The sequence below is a fragment of the Mustela lutreola genome, chromosome 6, assembly GCF_030435805.1.
Source record: "Mustela lutreola isolate mMusLut2 chromosome 6, mMusLut2.pri, whole genome shotgun sequence".
NCBI lineage: Eukaryota > Metazoa > Chordata > Mammalia > Carnivora > Mustelidae > Mustela > Mustela lutreola.
The window spans coordinates 156,120,229-156,139,288 of record NC_081295.1 but is presented as its reverse complement, the minus strand read 5'-3'; the positions used below and the strand labels follow the sequence as shown (position 1 = coordinate 156,139,288).

Below are 19,060 nucleotides of genomic sequence, written 5' to 3'. Positions count from 1 at the left end.
CGGATTCCTCCTTGTGAATTCACAATGGAACAGGTTTTGCAAGCCCTGTGGACGACTTCGATTACCTTAGATAAGGAAGGATGATAGAACAATGGCTGATGAAATTGGTGAAGAGCCTTTGGGCCAATAGGGAGGGATCCCAGATGTCAGTAATCAAGGTGTGTGCCAGATTGCCTGGCAGGGCAATCCTGTCCTGAACTTAGATCCACCCCTTATCTCCAATCTTTCCTCCCCATGCCTGGAGGACTTGTGTTTCCTCTGTAGAATAGGAAGGCTGGTGAGGGGTGACTCTATAAATCCCTTGGCCCCCAGGAAGTTCTGCCTTCCTACTCGGGACTTCCTCGAACCTCACCAATTACTGTTATGGGGATCGATGGGACCTCCTCCAACCCTAGGGCGACCCTTCCCCTTACCTGTAGCCTGGATGGGTTCCCCTTCTCCCACTCGTTCCTAGTGATTCCTTCCTGCCCGGTCCCTCTACTGGGCAGGGACAGTCTCCAGAAACTGAGGGCAACTGTCTGCCTCTCCCCTCCTCCCCTCCCTCCACCTTAACCCGTCTCATCCTGCACCTCTCCACTCCCTTGACCCCCGCTCCAGATGACCTACCTGCTGTAGATCCTCAGGTGTGGGACACCTCAGAGCCCATCATCGCTTCCTCCTACCTTCCTACCTTACCCCGGTTAAAGTACAGCTTAAGATAACTCCCAAGTTTCCCTCTCGAGCTCAGCTCCCTATTTCCTTAGCCCATCGCCAGGGCCTGAAACCTATAGAAAGGCTTAAACGTCAGGGACTCCTGATCCCCATCAGTTCCCCCTGTAACACCCCTATCCTCCCAGTACGCAAGCCCTCAGGGGCTTATCGATGAGGCCGTGGTCCCCCTCCACCCAGTCGTTCCTAACCCCTACACCCTATTGTCTCACGTTCCCCCAAACACCTCTCACTTTACAGTACTGGACCTAAAGGACGCCTTTTTCACCGTCCCCTTGCACCCTGATTCCTATTTTCTTTTTGCCTTCACCTGGGAGGATCCTGACACGCACGCTTCTGGACAACTAACTTGGACTGTCCTACACCAAGGGTTCAGGGACAGCCCCACATTTTCAGCCAGGCCTTTGTCGGGAGCCGGTACAGGAGGCCTACTCTAAGAACCGTAAGGGACTGAATATGATTGGCTGTTCATTTAGGTCCACTCTCGCGGGAGGTGCATGAGCACTGCATTGTGATTGGGTAACACTGCCTGTATAAAAACGCATGCGCCGAGGGTAAAGGGAGAGAAGAAAAAAGCGATTAAAGAAGAAGGTTCGCCGCTACGTGAGTCTCCGAGTCGTTCTTGCGGGCCGAGAGCGACAGGCCTTGACTACAGACTTAACAGCAGTGCGTCCTTATGGCCAGTATTCTACTACAATATGTGGATGACCTCCTCCACAGATTGGAGGAGGAGCCCCACCCTCTCTCGGTCTCCCAGGAGGACACCCCCACCCTACTTAACTTCCTAGGGGCCAAGGGATTTCCAGTCACACCTCACCAGCCTTCCTATTCTACAGAGGAAACACAAGTCCTCCAGGCATGGGGAGGAAAGATTGGAGATAAGGGGTGGATCTACATTCAGGACAGCATTGCCCTGCCAGGCAATCTGGCACACACCTTAATTACTGACATCCGGGGTCCTTCCATATTGGCCCAAAGGCTCTCCACCAATTTCTTCAGCCATTGTTCTATCATCCTTCCTTATCTAAGATAATGAAGTTGTCCACAGGGCTTGCAAAACCTGTCTCACTGTGAATTCACAAGGAGGAATCCGCAGACCGGGGCCTAACCATCAGCTCCGAGGCCATCAGCCGGGGCAAGACTGGCAACTGGACTTCACTCACATGCCTCGCCATAAAACCTTTCGCTACCTATTAACCTTGGTTGATACATTCACAGGCTGGATCGAGGCATACCCCACGGCCCAAGAAACAGCGGACGTGGTGGCTACAATACTGATCAAGCACATCATCCCGAGGTTCGGATTGCCCCGGACCCTCCAGTCAGACAACAGACCCACCTTCATCTCCAGTGTAACCCAATAGGTTGCTGAGAGCCTCAATGTAACCTGGAAACTTCACATCCCGTACCACCCACTGTCATCGGGGAAGGTAGAAAAGGCCAACGGGCTGCTCAAAGCCCAACTCACCAAACCTACCCTAGAGACCTGTCTTTCCTGGCCCACACTTCTGCCCTTAGCTCTTACCAGACTCCGGGCTACGCCCTTTCTTATAAATCATAGCCTTCCAGCCATTTCCCCGCCTCTTTTATCCTAACCACCTTACCTCACTCTACATCGTAGGGATACCCCTCCCTATTGACTGGCCCTCCCCAACTTCACAGCCACAAATAATACGATCCATATCGGCCCCATTGGGGAAAACATACCAATTATTAATGTGTCCTCCCCCGCTTACCACCGCAGCTGCCAACATCACTAACTCCTCCCTCCCGTACTGAACTCCCTCGGGAATATTTCTCTCGTGCCCTCAGGGAACCTATCACTGCCTGACCACTAAAGACTCCCTAGGCTGTATATTCATTCTACTATCTCCCTCTACCACCATCTACTCTGAATCCCAGCTGCTATCCATCCTATTCCCCCAACACCCTGGAGGAAGGGCTGCCTTCCTCCCATTCATAACAGGGGCAGGAGTAGCCACAGGGATGGCAACCAGAACAGCAGGGATAGGGACTTCCACCAACTGTTATTACAAACTCTTCCAAGCCCTAAATGATGGCACGGATCGGGTTGCTGACTCCCTCACAGCCCTACAGACGCCAAGTCACCAGCCTGGCAGTCTTAGCTCTACAGAACCGACGGGCCTTAGACCTTCTGACTGCCGAAAAAGGGGGGACCTGCCTATTATTAAATGAAGAATGTTGTTACTTTGTTAACCAATCATATAGTTACCTCCACGATCAAAGAACTCAGGGATCGGATCTAAGCACAGCGGTGAGACACACCCTCCTGGAGCCTGGACCCCTACACCTGGGGAAGCTGGCTGCTCCCTCTGGCGGGACCTGTATGCGTAATCCTCCTTCTAGTCTCAGTTGCTCCCTGTCTTTTCCGGTACTTGCAAGGTCGCCTACAAGAACTTGCCCCAGTGTCTATCAATCAACTCCTCCTCCAGCCCTACTCTCGCCTGCCCACTTCCGACTACCCCTATGACGACGCCCCCCACCAGCAGGAAGTAGCCAGAACTGAGTCAATGGCCCTGACACCATTATATTAAGCAAAAGTTCGGAATGTTGGGCTGGCAGAAAGGGCTACTTAAGATGGTGAAAGTTCCCGCCACAAGACCTGAGCTCGGACAGGAGAACAAAGGCCCAGGCAGGAATCTGAGACCCCCGCCCCGGGCTCCAGTGGACCAATGGGACCCTGACGAGCAGGCGAGATATCCAAATAAGGGAAACTTGCCAAAAGACCCCTGAGCTCCCCTCGAGACCCCTTAAAGGCCCCCTCCTCCCTGCCTTGGGCGCGACTCTGCCACTCTGCTTTCCAGAGTCGCAGAACCTCGCCTGAGGGTGCCCACCTCCTCCCGGCGCAACTTTCCTGGCTCGCCTTCTCCTGAGCCCTGAAACTTCGCCGGAGAGTGTTTTTAATAAATCTTGCCTTGCACCCACTTTGCCTGGTGTTGTGTTTATCACGCTGGAAAAACTTTACAGAAACTTTCATATGTCATTTACTGTGAACGAGTAATTCATGTCCTTTGCTCCTTCTCCTGGGTTGTTTTCTATTTTACGGAGATTAGCTTTTTCTCTAAGATATGAGTTGTCCGTATTTTCCCCCATTTTTACCATTTGACTTTCTTAAGGGTCTAATATTGACCAATTCTCATTGCCTAGCAGAGATTCTGGCCCAAACAGCTTTGTGGGGGAAAGAAGCTTGTCTGGAGCGAGGAGGCTTGGGATGACTGCTCTGTGCCTCACACTCACTGCGAGGACCTGAGTCAACTAAGTCAACAGTGGATGAACCTACACCCTCCATTACGGAGCCTGGCTCAGCACACTGGACGGGAGGCTGTCTAGGGGCCCCTCTTCTTATGCAGACACGAGCTGGGCTGTCTTTATCTGGCCCAGGAGGGAATTGGAATGACATAAGACCTGCCTGCCCCAAATCCCTTTTCAGGCTCACAGCTGTTGTTCTGCACACAGACCTGCTCTATTTGCCCCCAAAGGTGCTGCCTTAGCTGGCGGGCTCTATCCCTTGGCACTCCTCCACCGGGATTGGGGCTGGGGACTAAAGCCAGTGGTCATGAGCTCCAGAAGGATGCTGCCATCTTCATAATGCTCAACTTCAATACAAAGTGCTATCAGAGGGGCTCTTGGGTGGCTCAGTGGGTTAAAGCCTCTGTCCTTGGCTCAGGTCATGATCCCAGGGTTCTGAGATTGGGCCCTGCATAGGGCTCTCTGCTCAGTGGGGAGTCTGCTTTCCTTCTCTCTCTGCCTACTTGTGATCTCCGTCTGACAAATAAATAAAATCTTCAAAAAACAAACAAAACAAACAAAGTGCTATCAGAGCCTAGAACTGTGGAAGGAATAATGAGCCTGTGTTCTGGGAAGCCTCCTGTTTCGGGGAGACTCTCAACAGGCATCAGACAGCACACTCACCTTGGATAACACAAGAAGGGTCTCCCAAGGAGCTGTTTACAAAATGTGGGCGAGAACTATACTGCAGGGCCAGGAATGGTGCAGCTGGCACCAACCACCCCCAGGTGAGGAGGAGGAGAAGAGGAGGCTCTTCTGAAGACCTAGAAGAACCAAGGCATGCAGAGGCTCTCTGAAGAGGCATTGTGTGCAACCTCTGAAGGGGAATGTGTAGCCAGCCACAGGTGGCCCAGGAGGGAGAGAGCCTGGGGGCATAAGTACCCCGACTTCTCTCTCTCCTCTCTCCCTCTTCCAGTATCTGCTATGGCTCCCCATGGATCATGCGGAGCCAGAAGCCACAGGCAAGAGGGTGCCCGGGGAGGAATGCGGCCCTCAACAGCTGCCCATCAACCTGGTCTCAGTGTTTTGTTGAACACAAGTGATTTCACAGGACAGCAACATCAGACCAAAGCATTCTGTCAATACGATGGATGGAGATGACACAAGGTTACTCAACAGCTGTGTATGAATGTGGAGGAAAACATGAATGCCATCCTCGCCACCGCGGGGACCAAACATCCCGCCAGGAGAGGCTTCGGCAGACTGCTGAACCTTCACCCGTTACAGCCTTTGCCTCCCTGCACACAGTCTTCCCCCTCCATCAGACCTATTAAACAGCTGGATAAATAACACCTCCTACACCTCCCTGGGAGCTCCCAGTCCAGAGCAAAGCCCTGCTTCCATAAGCCCTCCCCCAAATTCCCTGACACAAGCCCAGGCTCTATGCCACGACCTCTCTGACACCCTTTCCTGGAGACACCCTGCAGCTCCCACCTGGCCCACGCTCCCCTTGCTGCAACAGGTCATAAAGACCGCGGGTGTGTGCCTGGGGGCCTTCGGTTGGAGAACCTCGGCTGCCTACAGGTCAGCGTCCCGGGGCCCACAGCAGTGTGCACACAGAGGGCCACCAAAGCTACTGGGAACACAAGTAAACCCTCAAACCCCATGGAGCAGAACGAGAAAGTTCTTTACCTGATACTACAGGGTCAGGAGGAATTCTTCCTGGAAGTAAACCTGTGTCTTTCTCAAAGGCATCACACAAACAGCTGGAAGGTGGGGGAAGGAGTTCCTAGTGACCAGCCAGGAGACTTCTGACGTGGATTTGGAGCCTGAACTCTGCATCTGCCCCAGGTCCCACGGAGACATGAGCAGAAGCCCCGGAGGCCAGGGGCTGAGAGGTCTGAGTACACTCAGAAGGGATCAGCTCTGGACCGCTACTTAGTACATCATCTAGCCTTCCATTCAGCCCCCTATTCTCTCTCTCTGATGTACTTCAATCCTTATTTTTTGTTTCATGCCTTTTAAAATAAGTGGCAGACATCAGTGCATTTCCCCTGGATACTCAGCTCACCCGTCAAGCAGAAAAATGCAGTTATGAAATTCTCCAGGCACCAATACAGCACTCGAAACATGTTTAGGAATACCTTTCTGCTGTCCACTCTGAATGATCAGTGGATTATTTTTATCTGGGGATCCGCAGCTCCTAAATACCTGGCCATTCCTGATATTACTGGCAGTGGGGCCCAAGGCACCTGGCCATGCCCAATGAGAATCAAGACTGCCTCCAAGAGGGCTTCTGGAAGCAGGAGGGCTCCCTTCTGTCCGTTCCCAGCACCTGCTGGGAGAAGTGCTCCTGCAAGAAGATACCAGACGTTCTTGAGGACCCGAGGGCTCCAGAGATCCCTCAAAGAATGACAGGCACAAAAGCCATAAAACTGTGAAGGACTGAGGACAGGGATGGGGCTGAGTTCAGAGACACAGTAAAATAGGAGTGGGCATGGCATGACAGAGGAGTGAGGAAGCGCCAGTTAGATCGGAATGTAAAAATCTGGCCTGTCCGGTAGGCAGGCTGGGATAATAGACACATTTGCTAAAGCCAACTGCATAGCTAACAGGGAATACTGTCTCTCCCCATGTCATGCGGCCCCCACAAAGATGCAAATGAGCCCTTTCTCTGAGTGCTTCCTGCTTTCTTACTCGCTGGGAAATGTGATCTTTCAAATCCACAGGCTACCAAAAGCTTCAAGCTCGAAATCCTATCAATGAGAATGAAACACTCCATTCTTGCCTGGAAGATCCACGTTAATTTGATGCGCAGCAGCAGCCTGCATTTCCAAACTGGATGTTAAACTTCAGGCAAGGGCTGTGGAAGGCGCATTTCCCCCCACCCGCCCAGATACTGCCTGACAGACATGCCAAAGCCCTAGACTTGTTGATAAGGTCATGTGCCCAGGCACATGACAAGGCGCACGTCACCAAATTCCTCTGATGTCATTTGCATCAAGACGGGTTCCTGAGCTGGGGAAAGTGAGGAAACATTGCCTCCCTGAAGACCGGTTGCTATGTCTCCATATTCCAGAACATGGACGGCATATATATTGCTTAGACTATTGCTAGGTACTGTAACAATGATATTCCAAAATGTCAGGGGCTTAATTCAACAGTAATCAATGTCTTGCTCACTTCATTGTCATTGTCATTGTCATTTGCTTCTGGTTGGCAGGCAGGTTTTGCTGGTGTGACCCCTTATCTGGGACTCCCATCTCTCACAGCAGAGTCCTCCACCTGGGGCCAGAAAGAAAGAGAATGTGATCATTTCCTAAAGGCTTTGGCCCAGAGGTGACACACCTCACTTCCACCCATATTCTATTGCAGAGAATCAGTCTGTGGACCAACCCCCCTCCAAGATGCAAGGGATGCTGGGAAATGTGTCCCGTCCTGGTTCCCCTCTCCATCCTCCACCACTGCTGGACAGCTAATCACCAGAGACAATGCTATACTCTGGAAGGAGAACATGAATTTGGTGGATGAGTTCCTCAGCCTCAGTGGGGAAAGCTGTTGTTACTCGGAGCACATCTGAGAGCACTCGAGAGAACAAATAAACCTTGGCAGTCTCTTCTGCTTTGTTTTTGTGTGTTTGTTTGTTGTGGGGTTGTATTCAGCCAAGAGAGAAGTACTCTCCAGAAATGCTGTTCTCAGCTCTGGCGATGGTAATTTCGAACTGACAGAGTCTGAAGGCTTGCAAAGACAGGCTAATCCATACATGGAATGGAGCAAATCCCTTTAGCCCCTATTTCTGTTTGTTTTAAAACTAGACCTTACCTGAGGCCAATTTGTGGAATTCGAGAAGTTTGACTTCAGGATATCCAGTCTCCTCTGGGTACTGTTTCAAATGCCCAAGCCCTGCTGACTTTTTAACCCAACCCCTTATCAGATGAGCTTCTGTAAGGTGAAGCCTCTTGTATTTCGCATTGGTGTACTTGAGCGGAACTGGAGTTAGTGCCTGAAAGAAAGGGGTAGGTACCCAACCACTGGCTGAAGAAACAGAACAAAAGAGATGAGAGAGTGAGGGAGATCGTCATTATCTACCTTAAGAACTCATTTGCTTTACTTTTTTTTTTTTTTAAGATTTTATTTATTTATTTGAGGGAGAGAGAGAGAGAGAGAGAGAGAGAGCAGGAAAAGGTCAGAGGGAGAAGCAGACTCCCCATGGAGCTAGGAGCCCAATGTGGGACTTGATCCTGGGACTCAATTCTAAGACTCCAGGATGATGACCTGAGCCGAAGGCAGTCGCTTAACCAACTGAGCCACCCAGGCGCCCTGCTTTACTTTTTTTTATCCTGCATTTGAAATCTGTGATTTCTAATTGTTGAATAAAAGGCGACATTCCTCATTAAATAGACTTCATGAAATAGTAAGTAGGTTGGAAAACAGGCTTTCCCTTCCCGACCCTGGAATTCTCCCTTATCCAGATTCCGCCCTGGAGTTAAAGCAAGGGTCCTTGGTCCTCAGTCAGGTTCCTTCCCACCCCAGCCCCCCGCCCCATGCTCAGCAATGAGGACGCTGCTCAAAGTCACAAAATAGGAACCTCAGATATAGCCAAAATAATCCCCCAACTAATCAATGGCAAGGATTTACCATTCTTATATTTAAAAAAATAATGGTAATAACACCTACTTTATACTGGGTGCATGTCTAGTAGACAGGTTTCTATTATAACCATGCCTCAAAACAAACACCAAACATCTCAGGGGATGGTATCAAGCCCATCTAGAGCTCTGGCCCACTTCACCAACATTCCACTGGCCGAGCCCAAAGTTAAGGAGGTGTGGCATGAGGTGGGGGGGAGTGGGGGGCTCAGTCGCGAGGCGTCTGCCTTTGGCTCAGGTCATGATTTCAGGGTCCTGGTATAAAGCCCCAAGTGGGGTGGGCTCCCTGACCAGAGGGAAGCTTGCTTCTCCCTCTCCCATTCCCCCTGGTTTGTGTTCCTTCTCTTGCTGTCTCTGTGTCAAATAAATAAATAAAATCTTAAAAAAAAAAAAAGGAAATGTTGCAGGGCAAAGACACATGGCTGACAACAGAAGAATTGGGGGGGAATTGGTACTATGCACGACAGAAGAGCTCTGACCACAGAAGTAGCACGCGTTAAACACAAAACACACACACACACACACACACTCAACACCAAAGGAAACCCGGCTGAATTACTTTTCTCCTAGTGGCCTGCCATCTGCGCATCTGCTCCACCCAAACTGGAAAGTCCCTGCTTCCATCCTCCCCATTTCCACCAGCATCTAAACCACCAGCCGGTCCTACCAGCTCGACTTCCAAAAAAACCCTGATTTACATTCTGCGACTGCACAGTTCCCACCACGACGCAAGCCCGTGCCACCATCTCTGGCACAGCCGGCAGCCGCTGTCTCCCTCCTCTGCACTCGGTCCTGCCACGCGTACCTCACATCACGGGGAAGGAGGGTCATCAAGGCGGCCTCCCCACATGCCCCCCGGTGGTCCTTGGGTCAGGGTGGGTAGTTACTGAGGCTCTAACGGGACGCCCAGAGGCCAGCAAGGAGGAGGCCACGGACCGCTGTGGGGAAGGTCAGAAACCTAGCGAGAAGCCGAACCCCACCAGACAGGCCCAAGATGGCGGCGCCACAACCGGAAACCCCTGAGCCTGCTTCCGGCTCCAAGTAATGACTATTCCCGCCCCCTCGATAACAACTGTCAGTAGAAGATAGAAACCCACCCCCCAGGTGGTGCACCTCTCTCTCCCCCTCCCCTTCCATCTCACCAGAGTGTACTTTTCATTTTAGTAAACTTTTTTTCCACGGTGTCCCTTGTCCACTCTGCTGCGTCTTGAATTCCTGTCCTTGAATTCCTCCTCCTGACACGACCAAGAACCTTTGGTGTCTCCTTTAGCTCTGGCTGGGTCAAGGCCCCATGGCCTGGGTCTTCCCAGTTCAGCTGGCAACACTTGCAGCTTATATAAGATCCAAGTTCCTTAACCATTCTCCAGAGCATGCTTCCCTGAGATGTGGGTCTCCATGCCCCCTATGGGGATCTCATTAAAATACAGACTTGACTCCGTAAATCTGGGGTGGGGCTTGAGACTTGCCATTTTGAGTGAGCTTGGTGCTTCAGGCTCATGGACCCCAGTGGAACATCCTCTATGACCTGTCCCCACCTCCCATTCCCCCATTTACCCTTCAGTCACCTCCCTTCAAAGGCCTTCTGTCTATTCCTTTTCCGGTGAAAGCTTTCCAGTTCCAAGGGCTCTGCTCCACTGCCTGCACACTCTCCTCTCAGAAGATGCCTTATTTCTCATCATTCCTGTCTCAGCTCAGCTCAGCCAGTACCTCCTCAAACAGGCTGCTCCTGACCACCCCATCTTGCTGGAGAGTTTCTCAACCTCAGCACTATTGACAGTTAGACCCGGACAGTGGGGAGTCATCCTGTACGCGGTCTGATGTTTAGTAGCCCCCCAGGACTCTACCCTCTAGGTGCCAGGAGCATCACCCCCCCAATTTGTGTTAATCAATTATGCCTTCCTATGTGGCCAAATGTTCCCTGAGGGCAGGTAAATCATCTCCATCCTGTCTGAGAACCACTGCTCTATCTTACCTCTTTTCAATTTTCTTCAGGCATCTTGTTTGTTTCTTATCACTGTAGAGCATGAACTCTATGTCTCCGTAGGTCTCAGTCGACTCTTTCCCTGGTGCTTTGAACAGTCTCTGATACATTGTAGGGGTTTGCTAATTATTTGTGGAATGGATCAATGTATGTATCTGTTCCCAGATGAATTCCTTTTTTTCCTTCCCAAATGAATTCTTAAAGTTTTGTGCAATTTTATAATTCAACAGTGTACTAGTTAGATGTTCATGCCATTTTTTGGAGCCTATTTAAAAAATTTGTATTAAGGAAAATTCCAAATATACACGGAAGTAGAGAAAATAGTAAAAAGAATCCTTTAGGGGGCGCCTGGGTGTGGGTTAAGCCTCTGCCTTTGGCTCAGGTCATGATCTCAGGGTCCTGCGATGGAGCTCCGCATGGCTCTCTGCTTGGCTGGGAGCCTGCTTCCCTCTCCCTCTCTCTGCCTTCCTCTCTGCCTTGTGATCTGTCTGTCAATTAAATAAATAAAATCTTAAACAGACAAACAAACAAACAAACAAACTCCTATAGATGTAATTAAAAAAAAAAAAGAAATGGATTTAATAAAAGTGTAAGATCGAGTAAAGCTCCAGCAGTCTGGACAGCCCCACCTCAACTTTTTCTCTTCATTTTTTCACGTATAAAGTCTGTTTTCTGTTTTAATCCACAGTATTTCAGGTTGAACACAAAAGTGCGTAGGAATCATGATCTAACTGGGTTTTTGTTAGGAAAAAGGAAACAGTATCTATAACCCATTGTAAAAGGTCAAGAAGAAAACCACAGGCCTCAAATGGGGACACTTACCAAATCAGGGCTTTAGACCTGACCGAATTGCACTTCCAATCTCCCCCAGAAATGCAGTCTTAACAGGTCAGTCAGAAACCTTCTGGTCCCCACCAAAGCGAGGTGGTCTTCTCCCAGGGCCCGCTCCAATTCCTCCTCACAGTCCTGGGGTGAAGGCAACTTTGCCCGAAACAATCCTGCCTTTTGTTTTGCTAATAACCTCCTTGCGCCACCTTCCTTCCTATACAAGCCTCCCATTTTATAGCGTCCCTCAGAGCCCCACCTACTTGCTAGATTGGAAGCTTCCCCGTTGAGGGCTCGCCCAACAGAGTCTATTAGATCTTCAAATTTATTTAGTTGGATTTTTTATCTTTGACAGATGTGAAGTATCCTAACTGCCACCCAGACAGTTACGTCCCCCCGCCATAACTTGTTTCCCCCCTTCCCCTCCACCTCTCGTTGCCTCTGCGGCGGACCTCCAGCTACCTCTCTCCCCCGTCTCTCCCTTCCCTGCTCCCTCCACTTCTCCCACCTCCTCTCCCTCCGTTCTGGTCCCACTTGGTCATTTTTAGGCTTCTCCGCCCCCTAGTGGCCGCTGCACGTGTCTGCACGCGCACCGCGCCGCGGAGCAAGCCACCTGTGCCGGGAGATCAGAGAAGGGTCCTGGCAATGCACAAGCCAAGGGCTACACACCGTGAGGATCCTAAGAACTGAAAGACGGGGGTTTTGCCGGCAAGAACGTTGTAATAGAATTAGAAGATCCCGTGAATCTGTTTGGATTCTGTGGGCCACAAACTCAGGAGTTAATGCAGGGGCTCCCTGTTTCCTCGGAACTGTATCGCACTTAGGGGATGAAGAGAAGAGTTCTGAGCTGTGCCCGCGAGGCGAAGAGTCGCCGGCTCTCGATTGCCATCTGGAGGAACTGGGACGCCCAGCTTCCTGAACGGTGGGAAAGAAACGTTGGTTGTTCAGCTCCCCAGTCTGTGCTGTCTTTGCTCTCGCTCCCTGAGTGGGATGAGACAGGTGTGTTTCCAACGGGAAAAGGAAACGGACTTTGATAAACCGACAAGAGCAGCCTCTGCCGCAATAATGTACCATTTATTCTGGATCACAGGAGATCCTCAACCAAGGGAAAGATGTGTAGCCAGTCTGAGAGTCTGCTTTCCCGAGCGGCTGCCAACCCTGTGGGTAAACTCCCTAGTGTTTGTTCTCTGTAGGGAGCAGTACACCTGATGTGGTGGGGAGGGGGTGTGGTAACCCCTGGGAATATACAATGTGGAGGGCAAGCGGACCTCCCACACAGAGCCCTGAAGTGGCTGTGTCTTGGCTCTTAATTTAGTTAGTTTTGATAGGTAATAAATAAATGTATGAATAAAACATATAGTACGCTAGAGGCTGCTAAATACTACAGAGAACAAGAAAGCTAGGAGGAGAGGTGTGCAGAGAGGGAGGCATAGAGCTTTGATCAGAGTGGACGGGGAAGCTGGCAAAGACCTCAAAGGTGAGGGGACATGCTCTGAAAAAATCTGGTGAAAGAACAGCCCAGGCAGCAGGAACAGCAAGTGCAAAGGCCCTGAGGTGGGACCAGCCTGGAGCAGGGAGATATTGCGGAAATTAACTAATCCTGCCAACAAAAGATATCTCTATACCAATTAGAAGAGGGAATCCAATTTATGACTTACTTAAACACTATCACATTTACAGGTGTATAAGGTAGCACAAAAGTGCTGAAAATTCTGGAAAGAATTCACACAAATTTATACAGTTAAAAATAATTTGCCTGGTAAAATGTATCCATTCAAAGTTCTATCCCCCCCCCCAAAGGATATACCTTGTATCTTTTGTATAGCTCATGAATGGCATGGGTTTACAGCCAAGGGGCAGAAAGGGAATTGTAAAATCAAAAAGTGTGACCTCATATTGAACATATTGTGTTTTTAAAGAGATGCACTAAGGAAGTAAGGGTGAAGAAGACATTGCCTCCCTTCACAAAGAAACTTCCGTGATTTTTCCCTTACTGAGGCCAGTGCGGCAGGGACAGAGCACAGAAAGGAAGGCGGGTGGGGAGACGCCAACCTTACCCACAACACACCCAGTGTGTCATTTTTCGCATCCAAAAAGGGGACAGTGAAAAGTCATCATGTTGCCCCTATGTGGCTGTCTTTTCTAACCTCCAGTTCCTCCTTATGTGTGCCCTCTGCCTTTCTTTTTTAATGAGTTTTGTATTTTTTTTATTGTAGTGAAATATATATAACCAAGTTTTCCATTTTGACAAATTTAAAGTGTAAATTCAGTGGCAAGAAGAGCAATGACATTGCTGTGAAAACATCATCACCATCCATTCTCAGAACTTTTTATCATCTTAAACTAAAATTCTGTCCCCATTAAACAACTCCCCATTTCCACCTCTCAGTCCCTGTGACCACCATTCTACCTTCTGTCTCTGAATTTGACTATTCCAGGAACCCCCATATAAATGGAATTCTCCAGTAAAATATCACAAGTACAGTGTCTGAGTCCCTGCTTTCAACCTTTTTGATTATACACCTTGAAGTAAAATTGCTGGTCTATGTGGTGATTCTATGTTTAATTTCTCAAGGAACCACTATACCGTTTTCCAAAGTGGTTGCGTCATTGTACATTTCCACCAGTGATGCAAAAGAGTGCCAAATTGTCCGTATCTTGCCAACACCCAATGTCCCTTGTCTTTCTTTTTTGGTAATAACCACCATAATGAGTGTGAATCTTTCAATTTAGTTTTAAACACACAGAATTACACTTGACCTCGTTTTCCACCCCAAACACAAATTTATGTTGACATGGCAGAAGCAGCCCGAAACTTGGCCTGCCCAGCAGGTGGGGGAGGCTTGAGGGTGAGGAACCAGGAGAGAACCCAGCCAAGAGGGGCGACCCCTCAGAGGAGGTGGCGGGGTGGTCGGTGTTCAGGTGAGCAGTCAGGAGATTTCAGCAATGTATCTTGTTAAAGAGGGTGTGAAGATCTCATGAATGAGGTGTGTGACAGGAACAAAGACATTTGGAGCCTCTGGCAAGCTACTGAAACGGTGGCAGTCTGTTGGCAGGTGAGTGATGGTGGGCAGGAGATGGTCTGTGGGAGGGGCCTGGCCAGAACCAAAGGGCTTATTCCTTACTCAAGAAGGAGTCCCCTTCTTGAGCTCTCCAGGACTAGATCCAAGTTTTTGGAATAGGTACTAAGTAGAAACAGAAAACTTGGACACAAAGACAATGCCAGCTATCAGAACCGAGGCTCAAGATCAAAATAAACTATAAAGGTGATTTGGTGCTAAGACCCTGGCTGGGAGGGATCCTGAAAATTCACTTGCCTGAAGACTTAGATTGGAATAGAGTAATTAGCAAAACCAAGTCTGCAACGCCTGGGACCATGGGTCTCCAGGAAAGAAAGTGCTACGCCTGCAGCAAAACAAAGCAAGGGGTGAGATGCTCTGGGAATGTGTTTGTGAGGATGAATAACACTTTAATTTAAAAATATTATCCCAAACCACTCCAATACAGAGCTTTTTTTTTTTTTTTACTAATTTTAAAATTTTTTACTTATGTATATATAAAAAAATAGTTCTACTATTTGATATAAGCCAGTTCATTTGATTCTGTTTGATGACAGCGAACTCTAAATCCATGGAAGAAACTAACAAGTGACAAACGTACATTTTACACAGTCTCTGCCAAACCAGGCTGGTGATGTGTGTAAATGCTTTTAAGAATTCCAGCAAGCCTTAGGGGCACCTGGCTGGCTCAGTGGGAGCAGTGTGTGACACTTGATCTTGAGGTTGTGAGTTTGAGCCTCACGTTGAGTGTAGAGGTTACTTAAAAGGATTTTACCAAGCTTTATAGTGATAGTAGTTACACTGACATTTATTCAGAGTTTATCTACTTGTTCAATAACTTCTACACCTGCCATGGGGTTTGAACTCACAACTCACAGATGATAAGCTGCGTGCTCTCTGCACTGAGACAGCCAGACACCCCAGTTACCGTTATTGAGAGCTTATTGTGAGCCCTGTAGACATCATTCTAAACATAAATAAATATATAAACTCATTTAGGGCACATGACATGTATGTGCAGTAACAGTAGCACTACTGTTACTATCCCCATTTTACAGGTAGGTGAGGAAAGTATAAACGACAACTCTCAGCTAACATCGATCACGCTGAATTTTCCGGCAGCAGCACGCTTGTACACCCATTTTTTGGTAAGAGGCCTCAGATTCTCCCAAACCTTTGGTGGTTTACTTTCTGAAAGGTCGGTTCTGAAAGGCCGGTTCTTCCCAGCTCCCAGTGCTGCGGGCTCCAACACATCCCTCTTCCAGGTCCCTAACCTCACACCGCGCTGCCCCCGCCTCGACCTCCTTCCGCACCAGCTGCAGTCTGCGCTCGGGAAGCAAACTCGAACTTCGCCCCGGTCGCCCGGACAGACGCGAGAGAGGACACGTGATTTTTCTTTGCTACCTCCCCTACCTCCCCTACCTCGCCCTTCAATAAATAGCCGTATTTCTAAAAAGACAAAATGTCCATTTTTCTAAAAAGACCAAAAACCAACGAAACTCCTCCAAACATCTTTTTTTTTTTTTTTTTTTTTTTTTTTTTTTTTTTTTTTTTAATGTATCTAGAGAAAAACAGGAATGAAAAAGGATCGGAAGGGCTGTAAATAGAAGCAATTGGGAAGCCGAATCCGGGAGTGATCGGAGGGACAGCATTTTGATCGAGGAGGCTGCCAGGCACTATATTTATTCACCTACGTGATCTTCACCGCGCGCAGAGGATTAATTTCATGGATCAGGCTGACAGGTAAAGAAATCGGGGGTGCCCTCGAGGACCTCGTGGCGCAACGGTAGCGCGTCTGACTCCAGATCAGAAGGTTGCGTGTTCAAATCACGTCGGGGTCAGTAGTTTTAGCGTCTGGGGAAGGTCCAGGTCTGGAAAGTGAGATACAAGAAGGAACGGAGAGGTACCTTCCCTGCTTTCTCTCACCTTGGCTATCCTCATTTAAATACTTTTAAAAAGTAAATAATTGGCAGCATACAATATCGAGGTTGTATTTTGGGGCTTTTTTGGGAAGCTCATAGAGACATTTTTACTCTTCTATTGCAAATATTCTGAATTTCACCAACTCGTCCATTAATAATCCCAAAGCTGCCGACCTTCGCTTCTGAGCTCGCAGACCCATTTCTTCATCCACATATCTTTCTAAACTTCCGAACCTTGGCAGATCTTTTCAGACAACTAATCTGCTTCTAGTAGGTGACTTCCGCTCACCTGCTGCACACCTGGCTCAGCTTTTCCATGCTGGAGAGGTCCCCTAGCCAGCCCACCCTTGGCTCTCTGGGATTTCTTACCACTTCAAATCACAGAAGAGGTCAGTTCCTTTCCAGACCCGGAAAACCTGAACACAGTTTTGTTTGTCAAATTGAGACTACAAGGAATGAGAGAAAGCCTGCTGGGCTAGAAATTCCGTGAATCCCCTAAAACTCTGTGTCAGGATTATGTGCAGGAATGTGTGTCTTGCTCTCACCTGGGGCTCCAGACTTCCGCCCCCCATCAACAGATCATGAACCATCGCGTTACAACATGGAAAAAAGGGAAAGCACATTTACGTCATCACCGTCACACATCACATTTTGTGTAACAATAAGTTTAAGACACGGCATTTGGGATCTCAGCGGACATTGTGCTATCATGTACACGCTCACGCAGCGTGCGGTAACAGTTGTCCCATCTAAGCAAGCCTTGGAAACATATCCGCAATAACCTTTTTCCATTTCTTCTTAACCCTTCTCTTAGGAGTTAGTTCAGGCTGAGCGACAAATCACTACTCCGAAGGGGAAAATGAGAACCCATTTTTAAATTTTTATGGATTGAAGAAAAAGACGGGGGTGGGGGTGGGGTAGACAAATCAGGGAAGAGCTGGGTATTAACTATGAGGCCGTTAGTTCCTGTAGCAGAGTGGCGCAGCGGGAGCGTGCTGGGCCCATAACCCAGAGGTCGATGGATCGAAACCATCCTCTGCTAGGCATGACCCTTTTCTCCCCACGGCGATCTACTCCCTTCAACCCTGGGAGCAAGAAAGAAGAGATTTAATCTTGTGAAAGGTTTGACTCTTTAAATTATGTCTATGTGAAAAGGGTAGAAAAAAAACCCAACGAAATTTGCAGTATGCCATACGGATCTTTGGTTGTGTCAGATAAGCCCATCGGCATATTTTATTAACATACAAAAAGGTGCTCCACATCATAGGTCATGAGAGAAATAAGAACTGAAACAACAGTGAGATACCACAACACCACTTGTAGAATGTCCAAAATCCAGAACGCTGATATCAAAGGCTCGTAAGGATGCGGAGCAACAGGAACTCTCATTCACTGCTGATGGGAGTACAAAATGGTACAGCCAGGGGGGAAGAGTTTGCCAGTTCCTTACACAATTAAACATACTCTTAGCATTCAACCCAGCAATTGCACTACTTGTTATTTGCCCAAAGGAGTTAAAATATATGTCCACACAAAAACCTGAACACAGATATTTATAGCCGCTTATTTGTAATTGCCAAAACTTGGAAGCCATCAAGATGCCTTTCAGTAGGTGAATGGATGAATAAATTGTGGTCCACCCAGATAATGAGATATTATTCAGCATTAACAAGAAATGAGCTATCAAGCCATTAGACGACATGGAGAAGACTTAATTGTATATTACTAAGTAAAAGAAGTCAAGCTGAGAGGCTACATAATATATGATTCCAAATATATGACACTCTGAAAAAGCCCAACCTATGGTGAGACCCTGAGTGATCAGCGGTTGTCAGGCTGTTTGGCAGAGAAAGAATTAATAGGCAGAGCCCAGAGAGCTCAGAGGATGTGGGGGAAGGGCAGTGAAAATGCACTGCGCGATACTATAACGATGGATATATTTCATCTTGCATCTGTCCAAACCCACAGAACTGTAACACCAAGGGTGAACTGTAATGTACACTATAAACTTTGGGTGATTACAGTGTGTCAAAGTAGGTTCATCAATTGTAACAAATGTGCCACTCTGGTGGGGGATGTTGATAATGGGGGAGTGGGGGGGCCCAGTGCATGTGATATCTTCCTCTCCATTTTGCTGTGAACCTAAAACTGTTCCGAAAAAGTATATCTTGAAAGAAAGAGAGAGGAAAAGAATTGGTACTTAGAAATAGTCTTTGCAAAACTCCCAATTTTTACTTTCAAAGAATGAAAGGTCTTCCTTCTTGTAAGTTTTTATCATCTAATGTGAGTACTAGTCAATTTTGAAAACAATCAATTTAATGATGTGATTTAAAGAAAATTTACATATGTAAGAAATGAGTAGAGAATTATCACGGGTGGCTGTATTGTTAACAATTTTGTCACTTTGTGTAAAATGATGTTACAAAAGAAATTTAAAAAGAAAATTTATATGTATAATTATAGTGGCCTAAAATAGATGAGAATTGGGGACCTGAAAGAGGACAGCCAAAATAACGAGCCAGCCAGGAGTCGAACCTGGAATCTTCTGATCCGTAGTCAGACGCGTTATCCATTGCGCCACTGGCCCATACATGCTTCTCTTACTTACACTTATAGAAAAAGGAAGTAGTCGATTTGCTATGTTGCTCTAAATATGAATGTGTGAAA

The 19,060-nt window shown here is 48.1% G+C and overlaps 3 non-coding genes across 3 annotated transcripts; 2 read left to right on the top strand and 1 right to left on the bottom strand.

Annotated features, from left to right (window-relative positions):
• Window positions 1–16,240: 16,240 nt before the first annotated feature.
• Window positions 16,241–16,312, top strand: TRNAW-CCA (transfer RNA tryptophan (anticodon CCA)). Its single transcript has one exon. It is a non-coding gene; the product is annotated as a tRNA-Trp (tRNA).
• A 1,051-nt stretch (window positions 16,313–17,363) lies between these two features.
• TRNAM-CAU (transfer RNA methionine (anticodon CAU)) lies at window positions 17,364–17,435 on the top strand. Its single transcript has one exon. It is a non-coding gene; the product is annotated as a tRNA-Met (tRNA).
• Window positions 17,436–18,907: 1,472 nt separating this feature from the next.
• TRNAR-ACG (transfer RNA arginine (anticodon ACG)) lies at window positions 18,908–18,980 on the bottom strand. Its single transcript has one exon. It is a non-coding gene; the product is annotated as a tRNA-Arg (tRNA).
• Between the last annotated feature and the right edge of the window lie 80 nt (window positions 18,981–19,060).